This window comes from Hypanus sabinus, chromosome X2 (genome assembly GCF_030144855.1).
Source record: "Hypanus sabinus isolate sHypSab1 chromosome X2, sHypSab1.hap1, whole genome shotgun sequence".
Classification (NCBI taxonomy): domain Eukaryota; kingdom Metazoa; phylum Chordata; class Chondrichthyes; order Myliobatiformes; family Dasyatidae; genus Hypanus; species Hypanus sabinus.
Window position 1 is genome coordinate 8478911 of NC_082739.1, and position 15382 is coordinate 8494292.

The following is a 15382-nucleotide window of genomic DNA, read 5'->3' on the forward strand; positions in this document are numbered from 1 at the left end:
ATCTTTATCAGATAAAAGATCATTGACCTGAAATATTCTTTCTGATCTTCTGAATATTTAGTCAGTGGCCACTTTATTAAGTACACCTGCTCTTTAATGCAAATATCTAATCAGCCAATCATGTGGCAGCAACTTAATGCATTGAAGTACCCAGATAAGGTCAAGAGGTTAATTTGTTTATTTATTTAGAGATACAGCGCAGAACTGGCCATTTACGGCCTAACAAACTGCAATGCCCAGCAGCCCCCAACGTAACCCTAGCCTAGTTACAGGACAGTTTATGAAGACTAATTAACCTACTAACCAGCGTGACTTTGGACTGCAGGATGAAACCGGAGCACCCAAAAGAATGTACTAATTTCTTACAGACAACTCTGGAATTGGATTCTGAAGTTGGACACCACGAGCTATAATAGCGTCGCGCTAACCCTCAGAATGGGGAAAAAATGTGATCTAAGTGACCTTGACCATGGAATGATTGTTGGTGTCAGACGAGGTGCTGATCTCCTGGGATTTTCACACACAGCAGTCTCTGGAGTTTACAGAGAAAAGCAAAAAGAAGCATCCAGTCAGCGGCAGTTCTGGAGGTGAAAACACCTTGTTAATGAGAGAGGTCGCAGGAGAATGGCCAGACTGGTTCAAGCTGACAGTAACTCAGATAACCATACGTTACAGCAGTGGTGTGCAGAAGAGCATCTCTGAACATACAACACATCAAACCTTGAAGTGGATTGTCTACAGCAGCAGAGGACCACAGACATACAGACGACATTTTATTAGGCACATGAGGTACCCAACAAGGTGGCCTCTTAGTGTATTACTTTTGCATTTCTTTACACTTTCAAAGTAGTAAAAATGATCACTGGAGTTTGACAACAGTTTAGATTAGGGAAAGTCTGACAGTGTACCACATAAGGAACTAACAGAGATGGGACACAAAGGAACTTGATTTTACAGGAGGTTGCAAGAAGATTTAGGGAATTCATTCCAAAAGGCATAATCATCATTTGGTGTACGTTGGGAATCAGGGAGAAGCAAGAAGCCTTAAATTGAGGGGCACAGAGATACTTTGAATGCTATGGAGCTGAAAACCAAGATAAGAATTTTAAAATAAATTCATCATAAAATCAGGAGTTGATGCAGATTAACAAGCATAGAGGCAGTAAAACAAATGCACTGGAAATCGGAGTCAATGGACATTTCTTTCACTGACATTGTTGAAAAGGGAACCAAGTACTAATTTGTTAAAGGTAACAGTACTCTCTCCAGTTTATCTACGTTAACTGGCCCTAAGTCTCAGAATCAGAATCAGGTTTAATATCACAGGCATATTTCTTGAAATTTGTCGTTTTACAGCAGCAGTATATTACACTACATAACAATAAAAACTATAAACCACAATAGGAAATATTGTATATATATATGCTGCATGTGTAAAATTAAATTAAATTAATAGTGCAAAAAGAGAGCCAAAAAATAATGAGGTAGTGTTCATGGGTTGGCTCATTGTCCATTCACAAATCTGATGGCAGAGGGGACGAAGCTGTTCCTAAAATATTGAGTGTGTGTCTTCAGGCTCCTGCACATCCCTTTTGATGGTAGCAATGAGAAGAGGCCATGTCCTGGGCGGTGGGCGTCCTTAATGATGGAGGCATCACCTTTTAAAAATAACTTCATCCAGAAAATTTCTCTTTGCACTCTACCTGGCTCACTGCAGCTTTTCAAATGTATAAACCACGAGGTCGTCAATGACAATATTAAGGGTTTTTTTTAAAAAAAGAAAAACACATTAGAGTTTGCTTGGGTCAAGAGAGATAAGTCAACACACACACACAGAAAATCACAACAGAAGTAATCACTTACACAGTGTGCTTCCTTGGTTAAGGAGATATTCTGACGGTGGGAGCTAAGACCGACTGTAGGTGAAAACTAATCACACATCATTGTTCAATACAGATAAGAGGAGCAGATGTCTCTCAGGGAGTAGGGGGAAGGAAAGGGACCTGGAGGCGCTGCCGGCTATACAGAATAAGAACATGAGATGACATGCTTTTTAAGAGAAAAGAAATCTCAAATCGCAGTCTGTGAGCATGTTTGTGCTTAGCAAATTGTTCGTGCAGGTTCACACAAGCTGAAACCCAAAAATGTGAACAATTTGTTGCAATGTAATATGTCAGCACATATTGTAAAATCAATTCTCAGCATTCCATGATGATAGCATGCATTGCATTATAGCAAATAACCGTGTCCCAATTGAGGTGCAATATTCAGCAAAATAGATTTCTCAGCAATGTTGCCTTTTTTATATTGATCAATCAGCAATAATGGCTCCATAATCTGAATATTTCCCTGTGTGTGGAACCTCCTAGGTCTGATGACACTTTTGGAAGTACTCCCTTTACCAGTCATTTCCAGCTTTTGGAACTGAGAACATCAGATGCAAATAACAACAGCAATTCATATGACAGAATAATTCCCAATAAAATGTCCTAATCTACTTCGGAGGAGCATTATTAAACAAAATTTAACACTGAAAATCATCAGATATAATTTCTGCAGACAAGACTTAGATTTTTCAGCCTACATGAGGTTTTGGCAATAATGTCACAAGTGGCACGTCTGATAGAAGATGTTTGATTATTGTGATGCTATTTGGTTCATCATAGTAATACAACATGCAAAGAGGACCTTCAGCCCATCATGCCTATGTTGATCATAAATCACACAGGGAATTCAGCATGTTCCCAATGAGCCCTACACATGTACCATGCGGTCAGGATGCATCACAGCTTGATGAGGCAACTGCTCTACCCAAGAGCCCAGGAAACGGCAGAGAGTTGTGAACACAGCCCTGTTTATCGCAGAAACCTGCCTCCTCTCTATTGACTCCATCTCTACATTCCACTGCCTTGGGATAGCAGTCAACATAATCAACCCCTTCCCTCCCATTCCAGTCACTCTCTCTCCTCCTCTCTTCAATCAGACATCAGAACATTCTCTGATATTAAGTTGAACTAGTGAACACAAGATACAAAAGGTGAAAACACATACCACCAGGCTCAAACAAGAGATTCTGAAGATGCTGGAAATCCAGGCAATACATACAAAATGCTGGAGGAACTCAGCAGGTCAGGTAGCATCTATGGAAAAGAGTACAGTTGACATTTTGGACCGAGACCCTTTGTCCTGCCCAAAGGGTCTCCACCTGAAACATTGACAATACTCTTTTCCATAGATGTTGCCCGGTCTGCTGAGTTCCTCCAGCATTTTGTGTGTGCCACCAGGCTCAAGGACAGTTTCTATCCTGCTTCTATAAGGTTCTTGTACAGTAGAGATGAACGCCTGATCTCTCAATCTACCTCTACATGGCCCTTGTAACTTATTTGTCTACCTGCACTGCACTTTCTCTATACACGACATATATTCTGCATTCTGCTATTGCTTGTCCCATTGTGCTACCTCAGCGTCCATATGTTTGGAATGATCTGTCTGGATAACATTCAAAACAAATGCTTTTCACTATATCTCAGCACATATGACAATAATAAACCAATCCCAATTCTATTTATAGTGATCCTAAAGTAATCCATTGCAAATTCCCCACATTCACATCAATTCTTCAACCAGAGAGATATGAGACTGCACATGCTGGAATCTGGAGCAACAAGCAATCTGCTGGAGGAAATCAGTACCTTGAGGAGAATCTGCGGAGTCTGGATGCAGGGCTTTCCTCCACGGATGCTGATTGACCTTCTGAGTTCCTCCAGCAGATTGTTTGCAACTTTCCAGCCAGCTTCTACCACTCATCTCCACACTATGGACAATAGGATAGAGTCAAGACCATCATGGGTACGGCCCAGATCATCATGGGTAAAGCCCTCTGCATCATTGAGCACATCTGCAAGGAGCTCTGTCACAGGAAAGCATCATCCATCATCAAGGACTCCCACCACCGAGGCCATGCTCTTTTCTTGCTGCTGCCACCAGGAAGGAGGTACAGGAGCCTCAGGACTCCCACCACCAGGTTCAGGAACAGTTACTACCCCTCAGCCATCGGGCTCTTCAACCAGAGGGGATAACTTCACTCAACTTCATTTGCCCCATCATGGAAATGTTCCCACAACCTAGGGACTCACTTTCAAGTACTTTTCGTCTCATATTATCAATATTGATTGCTTAACTATTTAATATTATTATTTTCTTTTTGTTTTGTATTTGCACAGTTTGTTATCTTTTTCACATTGGTTGTCTGTATTATGTGCAGCTTTTCATTGAATCTATTGTGTTTCTTGTATTTACTGTGAATGCCTGCAAGAAAATGAATCTCAGGGTGAATCTATATGGTGATATATACGTATGTACTTTGATAATAAATTTACTTTGAACTTTGAATATTTAACTTCAAATTTGTAGTGAGCAATTAACTTTGCATCCCAGTTCTGGTCACTTACCTACAGAAAAGACATCAACAAGATTGAAAGAATACAGATAACACTTACAAGGATGTTGCTGGGACTTGGGGACCTGAGTTATAGGGAAAGATTGAATAAGTTAGGACTTGATTCCCCAGAGTGTAGGTGAAGGGAGATTTTATAGAGCTGTACAAAATTATGATGAGTACAGTCCAGGCTTTTTCCACTGAGGTTGAGAGGGACTACAACTAGAGATCATGGGTTAAGGGTGAAAAGTGAAATATTTAAGGGGAACCTGAGGGGGAACTTTTTCAGTCAGAGGGTGTTGTGAGTGTGGAATGATCTGCCAGCAGTAGTGGTGGATGTGGGCTCAATTGCAGAATTTAAGGGAAGTTTGGCTAAGTACATAGATGGGAGGGGTGTGGAGGGCTATGGTCCAGTGTGAGTCAATAGCATGAGGCAGAATAGCAGTTTGGCATGAACTGTATGAGCCAAAGTGCTGGTTTCTGTGCTGTAGTGCTCTTTGACTCTATGACAACCACATCTTGGAATGTGGGAGGAAAGCAGAGAACCCCAGATGAAACCCTTGCGGTCACAAGGAGAAAATTCCACACAGAGGTCAGGGTTGAACCCATGTCACTGGAGGTGTGGGGCAGCAGCAGTATTAACTGCAATGATGCTAATGTTGCTTTACACCATCAGGGTGGTCTGTGCCTGGGATTTGAAGATTTAGAGCTGGAAGTCCGGAAAGAATACAGATCTCAACAGTTTTGCAAGATATTCTCCATTTTAAGGAGTATTAGAGTTGGAGTCAAATGATTCAACAAGGAACTTTGCAAAGAAGCAGTTACAATGGCTGGATAGAGACTTGTGGATCTGTGCTTGTTTCAGTATTCTCTGGTCCCAGGATAATTTCAAAATAGCTTCTGCACAACCACATATCATTGATAGAGATTTCTGGATATTTAGGGAATCAAAAGAGAGAGTGTTGGGAAAAGGCACTAAAGATTGGTAAAGATCTTGATGAATGTTGGGAATGCCTCAAAGTGCCAGATGCCCTCCTCCTGCTTCTACATCTTGTGCTCTTAGGTTCATGCAGACAGTTGACATGAGTGAGACGGTACAAGAATTTGCTGGAGATCCAACTTCAACAATAACAGGAGACTGATCTCATCACTGTAAACAAAATACTGATGTCTAATAAGTTGATGAAAGTAATGAAGTTATGCTAAATCTTTATAAATAGTGCTTTATCTTCAGCTGGAGCAGTACATTCAATTCTGGCACTGCATTTTAGAATGCGGGTGAGAGCAGAGGTGATTTATGAGGTTGGTACTGGGGGAGGAAGTTAAGTTATGTGCAGAATATTTGAGAAGATATCTCTAAGGTGTTTAAAGTTGTGAATAGGAGGATTTCAGATTTTAGTCCACGTGAGGAAATGACTTTTTACCCACAGCGAATTACTGTGACCTGGACAGCAATGACCCACAGACGAGGAGAAATAGACTCAACAGCAACATTCAAAAGAAAATTGAATGAATATGAGAGCAGATTTACAGAGCTTTGGAGGAAATGGATTTCATTGAATAGATACCAAAAAGCACAAAGGGTCAAATGCCTCCTGCAATGACCGAGCGATAGCATGCTGTCCTGATCTGTTAACTTGCTGGAACTCCCAGCATTTTCTGTTTACATTTCAAGCTTCCTATATTTTCAATATTTGTTCCTTTAAGATCTGCGGGGTTGTTTTTCCCCCCTTGTGAATCTGTTCTTGGCTTCAAGCAAGGCCACACAAGCGAAGAAATCTATATAAATCCATCGTACATAAACAGTTAAGCAATGTTGATATCTCTCTACGAGTGTCAGGGTGATTTCAGGTTGAAGTGTACAATTCTCATGCTTTTTGTTTTATTGTTCTCCAAAGTGCCCTTCAGAATGAACCCACACTTTAATAAATATGCACACGTAAACACAAGAGTCTCAACATATGCTGGAAATTGTGAGCAACACACACAAAGTGCTGGAGGAAATCAACAGGAAAGGCAGCATCTGTGGAGAGGAATAAACTGTTGATAGTTCAGGCCAAGACCATCCATCAGGTCTGGAAAGGAAGGGAAAAAGGAGCCAGAGTAAGAAGGTGGGGGGAGGGGAAGGGGTACAGGCTGACAGGTGATAAGTGGCACCAGGTTATGGGGAGGAGCCTCACACTCCAAGTGGAGGAGCAGCTCCTCATATTCTGTCTGGGTAGCCTCCAACCTGATGGCATGAACATTGATTTCTCTAATTTTCAGTAATTTCTCCCCACCTCTTTCCCCTTCTCTCTTTTTCCATTCCCCATTCTGATTCCCCCCTTACCCCTTCTTTTCTCCTCACCTACCCATCACCTTTCCCTGGTATCCCTCCTCCTTCCCTTTCTCCCAAGATCCACTCTCCTCTCCAATCAGATTCCTTCTTCTTCAGTCCTTTACCTTTCCACCAATCACCTCCCATCTTCTCAGTTCCTCCCCCTCCCCCACCCATCCACCTTCCCCCCTCACCTGGCTTCGCCTATCACTTGCCAGCTTGTACTTCTTCCCCTCCCCCCACCTTTTATTCTGGTTTCTTTCCCTTTCCTTTCCAGTTTTGATGAAGGGTCTCAGCTTGAAACATTGATTGTTCATTCCTCTCCATAGATGCTGCCTGACCTGCTGAACTCCTCTAGTATTTTGTGTGTGTTGTTTGATAGATATGCACAGGCAATTTGTCATATTCCAAGTCTTTCTGCTCTTCAAGCTCCCTTGTTCATATAATATAGAAACGTTTATCTTGGTCATTCATTGATTCACTGTTCCTTTCTCTGCCTCTGCGACCTCTTTCTTCCATTTAGTTACTCTTACTTCTTGTGTGTGCTCTCACTTGTGTGACAGATGGTGCCAGTTGTCATTCAGTCAGAGCTCCCTGCTGTCCGGAAAAGTCATCGGCTCATCATCTGACTCCGCTTTCCTCGTCAGATTGTCAGTCTCTTTCCTTATCTCTCAGACACATGTAAAAAATAGATTTACATTCACTTGGCCACCTTTCACATTGCTCACATGTCACCTTAGACTCAGTGAAGTATTCAAATTGTACTCCCTGTTGTAAAGGAGGAGAAATGGCAACCAAATTGTGCACAGGAAATCCAACAAACAAGATGAAAAAGCTCACATCTGATGTGAAGGGTGAGAATGAAATGCATTCTTTCAAACTATTGCAAAGGGTTTACTTCACATCTATCTGAGCCAGAGCTCTAACATCTCATCCAATAGTTCAGCACTCCCCGCATTGGAATTTCAGTCCAGGTATTTAAGTGTATGGAATAGGTTTGAACTCACGATTGAGGCACGAAAAGCTAAGTAACCTCCTCCAGTGTTGTAAGATCCTGTGACATATTACATGTGTAATGAATAAATAATCTGAATCAAGATAAAGGTTGCACAGTGTGAAGGGTAGACGAAAGATTTACAATGACCTTTTCCATTAGCGCCTCTGCAAGAGAGTCTGGCCACAAACGAAGGCTAAACATTGGATTCTACTGCTTTAAACTTAAGTAAAATATATGATGTAAGGATAAAGGTCTTTATAAAGATCATAAAGATAAAGATCAGTTTTATTTGTCACCTGTACATTGAAACATCTGGTGAAATGTGTCATTCACATCAAATCAAGTCAGCAAGAGCAGCCCACAAGTGTCACCATGTTTCTGATGTCACATAGCATGCCCACAACTCACTAACGCTGACCGTACATATTTGAAAGGTGGGAGGAAATTGAAACGTCTGATCCCAGGGCAATTGTACAAGCTCCTTACAGGCAGTGGCGGGAATCGAACCCCGATAGTGAATGCTGGCATTGTAAATCAAAGCGCTACCGTACCGCAGTGAAGCTAAAGAAAACAATTTGAGGCTGTGAGGAATTTAGCAACCTTTTTCAATTCCTAAAATCAATCCATTAAGAAAACGAATGCTTAACTTTTGAGCTTTCATTTTAAACATAAACACAAGAAATCCTGCAGATGCAGGAAATCCAGAGTAACACACACAAAGTGCACATACAAAACTCAGCAGGTCAGGCAGCATCTATGGAAATGAATAAACAGTCAACATTTCAGGCCAAGACCCTTCTTCAGGACAAGTTTATGTTGGGTGGATTTTCAAGTTGGCCCATAGTACAAAGCAGATAAGAATTTCTGATTGGCTTCAAAGGAAACAAAAATGGGAAGTGGTATAAAAACTGATTGCCCACTCATTATCGTTTGTTTTACATGATCTTGCAAAGTCTGGTCCACCCTAGGTAATTGAGGCAGCAAAAGCTTGGCAGACTTTGTAAAATCAGACGTAACTAATTATCATCTGGCTCCAAATTAAAAGCAAATTTTAAAGGAAGCAGAGTTTTTATTTCTCAGATTCTGAGGAAGTTGACTGACAAGCCATCGTGTAGAACAGCAGCAGGCTCACTATAAAGCCATACTGCTCCAGAATTTGCAGTTCAATTCTGACGTCTGTGGAGTTTGCATATCCAAAGATAGGTTAACCTATATACCAACAATGATGGTAAATTGCCCCTGAGTATAGATGGGTGTCAGAAGAGTTGGTGAGAGGTTGGGGTTGAAGGGAGTAAGGGTGAGAATTGGTTACAGGAAAATAAAGGGGAGACTTCGACCAATAGAACTGCTCTGAGAGCTGGCATGGACGTGATGGGCCGACTGGCCTACTTCTTTAAGGAACTATGAACTATGGGAAAGATCAATAAGAGCAGGAGGAAGGAGAGATGGAGGAGTTTTTGGAAATGAACCAGCAGAAGATCGAGCAATGGTCCCAAGCTCTGGGAAGTCATCTATTGCTTATGCTTTAATACACATCACACTGACCCTGTCAAGTTATAACATAATCCCAACCCACTTGGAATGTGAAGAGATTGCTAAATTATGTGACTTCAGTGAAAGGTGTCCTTGGTTCTCTTCCTTGGCCATCCAGTCATCATGGCAGATTAAAAGCAAAATAAATATTTATACAAAGATCAAATACTGCATTTATTGGAAATCTGAAATAGAAACAGAGAACCCTCAGCAGTTGCCTGTGGAAGTCATCAATTTAGGCCAATGGCTTTTCATCAGAATTTCACTTGTTCTGTTCACCAACAGTTCAGAACATAAGCAGCTTAGCCACTCCAGATAGATCAGCTTATTAATTCATTGGTGGCACATTTAATTTCTTCCCACTGTGCAGAAACACGAAGCAATTTGCAAGCACCATATTGAAAGTGGGATATTTCACATATAATGATCATCATTATTCTGTTGTCCCACTTCCAATTACTCTGCGTGACGATAATCAAAGGCAGCCAATCTTTCTGATGAGTGGCACAGTGTGTTACAGAGGCAAATTAGAATTATAATGTTTCCCTTCCTGTTTACAAGGAACAATAGTTTCTCCACCCCAGCTCCGCCACACTAAAATGCAGAGAACTTCAGCCCAACCCTTCAGCGAGTAATTTTGCAAAAAGATTTGTTGCCCTCTCTAATTTTTGAAACACCGTTTGGACTACTATCAAGGAGGAGGTATAGGAGCCTGAGATACACACTAATGGTTTTAGGAACAGCTTCTTCCTCTCCACCATCAGATTTCTGAATGGACAATGAACCAACCCATGAGCGCTACCTCACTATTTTTTTCTCTTTTTGCGTTACTTATTTAATTTTCTATATGTTTCTTATTGCAATGTCAATTTCGTTTATTTATTGCTCTGTATCACTGATGCAAAACAACAAATTACATGACATATCCCAGTGATATTAAACCTGATTCTGATTCTGCTGTTTCTGAGCTGTGAACTGCAGCCCAGGAACTCAATGTGGTAATGTGAAAATCAGGACATTACAGGCTATTTTGCAATCTCACCACTTATTACAGCCAGTCTTGTTATCATTACCCAACTATCCATCAAACTTGCACTCTCACCTCAACAGCACCGCCAGATGAGGAAAATAACCTTCTAAGTGCTCCTTCCTGTTCCAGGTAAATATCAACAGGCATGAGGGTATACCTCAGTGCCAGAGATGCCACCTTTCAGATGAGATCTTATATGCACAAGAATCTTCTCAAGTAGCTATATACTAATGCTTTGGCGTTTTTCAAAGTATTATTGGGATCATTCCCAGCCGAAGTTTATCCATGATTATGCTCACTGAAATTGATGATTTATTTGTTATTCTCCTGTTTATGACAACTTGTTGTGCACAACATCAACTCATGTATTTTCCACAATTCAACATGTGGCCATTTGACATTCCAAGGTAGTGAGAGATGGTATTTAAACTGTAATAAGTAAGGCTATTGGAATATTGTTCACTAATGCAAGGGGCACGATGCATAAAAAAAATGGAACATTTTGATGAAATTTTATAAGGAGGGAGAATCTGGAATATTGTTACCATTTACCTCTGACCCTTCACCTCTTCTACCTATCCCTTCCCAGCTTCTTACTCCATCCACTCATCCTCCTCCGCCCACCCACTTTTCCCTTCGTTTGGTTTCACCTATCACCCACAAGCTTCCACTCCCTAACTCCCTGACTCCCCAACCTCCTCATTCTGGCTTCTGGCCCCTTCCTTTCCAGTCCTGATCAAGGGTCTCAGCCTGAAACATTGACAGTTTGTTCAATTCCATAGATGCTTCCACACTTGCTGAGCTCCCCCAGCATCCTATGTGTGTTGTTCAAGATTTCCAGATTCATCTGCAGAATCTGTTGTGATTATGATTTTGTATACTGTGTGTAGTTTGGACACGCATCTTTAAAGAAGGAAGACAGGGCAGAGAAGGTACATTAGGTATGAGGGGGATGATATGTAAAGAAAGGTTCAGTAGGCTTCCCCATACTAACTGGAAAATAGACGAATAAGAAGGGCCATTAATGAAACGGGTAAGATTCAGAACGGGATTGACGTCTTCCTTAGTGGGAATCTCTAGATTAAGGGGGCATGGTTTCAGAATAAACCATTTAAATATTATCTTTATTTGTCACATGCACATTGAAATATACAGTGAATTGCCCTGTTTGCGACAATGACCATCACAGTCTGAGGGTGTGCTGGGGGCAGCCCGCAAGTGTTGCCATGCTTCCAGCACCAAGGCAACATGCCCACAGCTCAGTAACCCCAACCCATATGCCTTTGGAGTGTGGAAGGAAACTGGAGTACCAGGAGGAAACCCATGCAGTCACAGGGAGAATGTACAAACTCCATACAGAAAGCAGCAGGAATTGAACCTCGGTCGCTGGCGCCGTAAAACGTTATGCTAACCACTACGCTACTGTACCATGGAGATGATGAGAAACTTCTCCGAAAGACTTCTAGATCTTTGGAATTCTCTACCTCGGATAATTGTGTGGGCAAAGACTTTAGATATATTCACACAGACTGACAGACATTTAAACTACAAAGGGAAATGTGAATGGAGCAGGGAAGTGACGTTAAGGTCAAGGTCTAGTCAGCCAGAATCTTACTGAATGGTGGGGCAGGGTCAATGTACTTGTCTAGCTTAAACCTGCTCACATTTCGAATACTTCTCTTTTCTTTACCCACGGAATCAACAGGGATTTAGGTGAAATCTGCAGAAACAGTTCATGACCAAGTTTTGTTGAGAAAAAGAATGGTGCATGTAGGACGACCACATTACAAATATGGCAACTCAAGAAGATATAAGTCAGCGCAAAATGCTGGTTAAATCTACCGCTAATATCCTCCCAAAGATCAGTAGATTTCCTTTTGTTTCCCTCAGAGTTGCTCTAAAATCTACTAACTCACAACATCAGTGTCCTTTTAATGATCAAACAAAGCTCATGAGTGCATTAGTCTCTCTCATTCCTTACAAGTTTAGATTATCACATGGTTAGGTATGCCAAATTTCAAATCCTTTCTTCTTTTTTTCTTTTTGCCCTTTCTCTTCACTCTCTTAATCCAACTTCTTTTTCTTTTTATTTTAGCACTGGTTTGACAGTGAATTCATCTTTTTCCTTCTCAAAGCTTTCTCTGCTTATTTCGCAGTTTTGTGTTCTTGGAGGTCCTGACGTCCCTGTTGAATCATCATCAGCTCACTGGTAACTTCATGGGTAAAAATTATTCATGCATAAGGCATTTCTGTCACATAGTTGTTTGGTTGTGCATTTAAGATGAAATGGGAAAAGTTTAAAGTAGGTTTGTGCTAAAAGATTTTTTTACACAGAGTTGTAGGTGTCTGGGGGGACGGGCTGCTAGGGATAGTGGTGGAAGCTTATACAATATTGGCATTAAAGGGATGCTAGACAGATACGTATGCAGGAATTGGAGGCAGAAGAGATATAATTTAATTTGGCATTGTTTGTATTTTATGCTCAGTGATGGTTAATACTCACTTTTTAATTTGTATTAATGCATTTTTTTTTCTTCCGGTGGTGTCCCATTAAGAGTAAACTAGGCATTTTGCGAATGTGCTCCACAGATTGGAATTCTTATCTACAATCACTTTGTGATTGATGCTTTAGTGATGGCATTCACCGTGACCAAATCTAGTCCTGCTCAAGATGAATCATTTGTTCTATATAAAGTTGAGTGACCCAGGCAGTGTTTATGCTGGGTGATGTTGGTGCATGCAGCTCTCCACTGCTGCATGACGTTACCTGGAGGTGTTTTAATAGAACGCACTCCAGATGGTGTGGTATGATTTTAGATTGGTTTTAGGTGGATTGTTCACCTCAGCCATGTTAGCTACGCTGGATTAGTGGTGATTTTCTCCGTAAGTACTCTGGTTTCAGCAATTCCTCGGCTTGCAGCAGGTGGCGGGACTCAAAACAGCCAACCATTCATTAGATCTAATGAAAGGGCCAGAGTTGCCTGGCAACATCTGGCCTGGGAACATCTGGCGCATCACATCCTTCAGTGGAAGCGCTGGACAGTTGTGAGTTATTGGAGCATAATCTATCGAGCAGGTGAGGCTGAAGATCAACCAAGTTATTTCTGACATTTGAACCAGGGATTATTATCAGTAAAGCACCAACATCTGTCCAGCATTATTGGTAATAGTAAATAGTAGTAAACTTTCAGATATAATGAGTGGATTGTTTTGTTCTGACTGTAGCTAATTTTTTTTTACAGAAGAAACATTGGCTTGATTCAAAAATGGCATTATATTATCACCAACTCAACCTTTCAAAAAAGCTGTAAGGTTTCAAAAAAACTGCAAATTTCACAAGAGGAATACTTAACAATTACAAAGGTACCTTGGCCATAGAAAACAAAATGGTATTTAATTTAAGATTGCAAGATTGCACAAAGTGCCCTGAGCTTTGCATTTGTTCTACTCGACTCATTCTGCAGCTGAGAAGCTCACTGTAAAATATGTTTGACTGTAATGGTAAACACTAACCCAGGGAGTTCGGTATCCCATCACTGGCTAGTCCAAGGGTTGATACCGAAAATTAATCAGAAGTCCAGACGTTGAGACTTGGTGACCGAACCCTGGAGACTGGATATTTGTCCTGGAATTGAAGGACTGCTTGCTTACAAGCAGTTGAGGCTGCAAGGGAGGAAAGAGACTTGACTTGCTGTTGTTGCTTGTTGTGCTCTGTGTCGCTCTGCTGAGCATTGTGGGTATGCTATGTTGGCACTGGAATGTGTGGTGACACTTGTGGGCTGCCCCCAGCACATCCTTAGTTGTTTCCATGTACAAGTGATAAATAAATCAAAATCTGAGTCCTCACTAAATCAACAGTAGTGATATGAACATTTGCACCGTGATGGAGGTTTGCTCATGAGGTTTATTGTTCTTGATAATTTGGGCAGTTAAAAGTGTACTGAAACAATTCAACAATTTCCAGTTTTGCAACATTCTCTCTTGCTCACCTCCCCAGATTTACATTTTGTTGTTCATTAGCCTTTCGCATCTCCACCAGCAAAAGATTAAAGATAAAGATTCGTTTTATTTGTCAAAACATTGAAACATACAGTGAAATAGGTCACTTGTGTCAACGACTAACACAATCCGTGAATGTGCCAGGGGCAGCCCGCAAGTGTTGCCATACTTCCAACACCAACATTACATGCTCACAAGTTACTACCCTAATCGGTATGTGTTAAGGTAAGAGCAAAAGCAACAGACATCGCAACAAGACTGGGATAGCCGGCAACCGTGAAGAAGGACTGATCGCCAGCACAAGCCATTTGTTCCACGTTAAATCAACCCTTGGCTCACATCCTACAGATCATTGTCTTCAAGAGGGAGGTGTTAAGGCAAGTGGACACAACAGTATGTCTTTGGAATGTGATACATTGCCACGGATGGCTGTGGAGGACAAGTCGTTGAGTATATTTAAAGTGGAGGTTGATAGGTTCTTGATTAGTCAGGACATCAAAGGTTATGGGGAGAAGGCAGGATAATGGCATTGAGAGGGATAATAAGTCAGCCATGATAGAATGGTGGAGCCGACTCAATGGGCAAGTGACCTGGACTTACGGCCTTATGGAAAAAATACTGTCTGCCTTCACCTTATCTGTGCTCCTCATGGTTTTATAACACTTCTATAATATTACCCCTCAGTCTTCTACACTCCAAGAAATAATTAGGGAGATTTAAGAAACTCTCAGACAGCACACAGATGATAGAAAAATGGAGGGCTCTGTGGGAGGGAGGGGTTGATCTTGGAGTAGGTCAAAAAATCGGCACACCATCATGGGCCAAAGGGCCTGTACTTTCTCAGTACTATAATATGTTCTATGGTCTAAATAAGATCCTAGCCTGCCCAACCTCTCCCTATAAGTCTGGCCCTCAAGACCTGGCAACATTCTTGTAAATATCCTTTGCACTCTTTCCAGCTTAATGATGTCTTTCCTATAACAAGGTAACTAAAACTGTACTGTACATGATATTCAAAATACCTTCTTCAGCATCTTGTCTTGGTAATAAAAATCTCACAAGCTCTTT

The 15382-nt window shown here is 41.3% G+C and overlaps 1 protein-coding gene across 14 annotated transcripts in view; it reads right to left on the bottom strand.

Moving 5' to 3' along the window:
- phldb1b (pleckstrin homology-like domain, family B, member 1b) overlaps positions 1-15382 on the bottom strand; it is a 394940-nt gene that overhangs the window by 251256 nt on the left and 128302 nt on the right. The window lies entirely within an intron of this gene.